The following is a 2,313-nucleotide window of genomic DNA, read 5'->3' on the forward strand; positions in this document are numbered from 1 at the left end:
AGTTATCATCACCATTGCATGTCAAGGTAAAGAACAAAAAGCTGTTGAATGAAGTAATAATAAAGTTAGAATCCCATAAAGACAACTTCAATACGTTTTACAAAACAGAGCTTAAGGAGAAGACAACAAGAAGACCTAGGAGCACAAATACCAATAAGGAAAAGAGGATCTAGTTTATTCTTGTGAACCTCTGTTTAAAGTTATAATCTTGGATGCTAGTTTTCTAGTTTGTTGAACCTATTACTCTTGTTTAATGTACTTTGTTTATTATTCAGTTTATAAAGACTTAGTTTATTATACCATGCTTTAATCGGAACCCACGGTGATGATGAGTTCAGTTATGAACTAATCGTTATTGTGGGGTTATAGCAGATTTACTTATGGATTTCAATAGTTAATGTGTTTTGATACCTTGGTGTATGGTGATTGTATGATATCCCAGTATTGGTTGTGCTTATTCGTCTTATGAGCGTCGCAAACTTATAAGATAGCGTGTTAATCTCTATTAAAGTGAAAGTGAATATAGGGGTTTAGAACTTGCTATGCTAGCATAGGTTCATGTATTTGTTATGCATGATTCATAGGTAATTTTAACCATCTTACTTGCCCTATGTAATCATGATAGATAACTTGTGCATTAAACTGATATGTTGTCAAATTCTATAGACATATAGGGTCTCAACATACTTGGTGTCTATTCAGATTTTATCTCTTTTGTGGATGTCTGATAGTAGGGCATTCGTACAATGAAAGTTGGCGTTTACTAGTTTCGTGTTATCTGATTAGTTGTCATCACCATTGCATTTTAATGTAAAGAACAAAAAGTTGTTGAATGAAGTAATAATGAATTTAGAATCCCATATTTCTGTTATATAAGTAAATCAACCTTAATTCTCGCAATTATATTAGTTAGTATAATCTCGTAGTTATAAACACTCTCAACTTGTTATCATCTTAGCATTGAATAATAACCATACCATTATCGCATAAGTACATTGAATGAAATTCACCTAAAGTAGTCTCTGTGGGAATGAACTAGATTAATTATATATTACTTACGATCGCGTATACTTGCATGAATATTAGCGCGTGTTTTCGTCCTAACAAGTTTTTGGCGCCGCTGTCGGGGACTCGGTGTTAATTTTTAGTTTATGTGCTTGACATCAATAGTCGTTAAAGTTCACTGACTCGGATATTTTACTTACTTGTTTACTTGATGCTTTTTCAGGTACTCTAGAGAGTATTTATTGAAACATGTTCTCAATCTCGAAAGAGAACACTAGATAAAGCGGAGGAAGAACTTCTTGTAGAAGAGGAGAAAGTTGAAGAAGAAGCTCATGTTGCAATGGGTAAACCAGAAGCAAATACAAAGGCTTCGATGGACTACTCTCAGCCGAAAATTAATGATATTCAGTCTAGCATTGTCAGACCAGCCATCGCGGCTAACACTTTTGAAATCAAGGCTAACACGATTCAGATGGTGCAGAACTCGGTTCAGTTTGGGGGTTCTCCGACGGAAGATCCAATATGCATATTAGAGATTTTATTGAGATCAGTGACACTTTCAAATTCAACAATATTTCTGAAGATGCTATTAAGTTGGCTTTTCCCATTCTCTCGGAGGGATGAAGCTAAGTGCTGGTTGCATTCTCTACCTCCAAGCTCCATCACCAAGTGGGAAGATCTTGCTCAGAAGTTTCTCACTAAATTTTTCCCTATGGCGAAGACAACTGTAATCAGGAATGCTCTTACTCAATTTGTGCAGCAATCGGAAGAATCTTTATATGAAGCTTGGGATCGTTATAAGGAGATGCTAAGAAAGTGTCCTTATCATGGAATGCCTGACTGGATGATCATTAACTGCTTTCATAATAGGTTGGGTGCAACTTCTAGACCCATGCTTGATGCAGCATCAGGTGGAGCCTTATGGGCTAAGAGCTACAATGAAGCTTGTGATTTGATTGAACTGATGGCTGCTAATGAATACCAGAACCCTTCTCAAAGACTAACTCAAGGAAAAGTAGCAGGAATTCTGGAGGTAGATGCAGCTACTGCTATAGCTTCTCAGCTTAAAGCTTTAACAATGAAGGTGGATTCTTTGGCTAATTATGGAGTTAATCAGATCACTAGTATCTGTGAGCTTTGTGCTGGTGCGCATGAGACAGAGCAGTGTGCTATTTCTAGTGAATCATCTCAGTTTGTGAGCAACTTTCAGAGGACGCAAGCAACCAGCTCCAGCCACCTATCATCCCATCTACCACAATCATCCTAACTTCAGCTGGAGTAACACTCAGAATGTGGTGCAACAGCCTT

At 37.1% G+C, this 2,313-nt stretch overlaps 1 non-coding gene across 1 annotated transcript; it reads right to left on the reverse strand.

The window, feature by feature from the left end:
* Positions 1 to 1,732: 1,732 nt before the first annotated feature.
* LOC141681079 (small nucleolar RNA R71) lies at positions 1,733 to 1,839 on the reverse strand. Its single transcript, XR_012558521.1, has one exon. It is a non-coding gene; the product is annotated as a small nucleolar RNA R71 (small nucleolar RNA).
* Positions 1,840 to 2,313: the final 474 nt, after the last annotated feature.

This window comes from Apium graveolens, chromosome 8, assembly GCF_009905375.1.
Source record: "Apium graveolens cultivar Ventura chromosome 8, ASM990537v1, whole genome shotgun sequence".
In the NCBI taxonomy this organism is placed as follows: Eukaryota; Viridiplantae; Streptophyta; class Magnoliopsida; order Apiales; family Apiaceae; genus Apium; species Apium graveolens.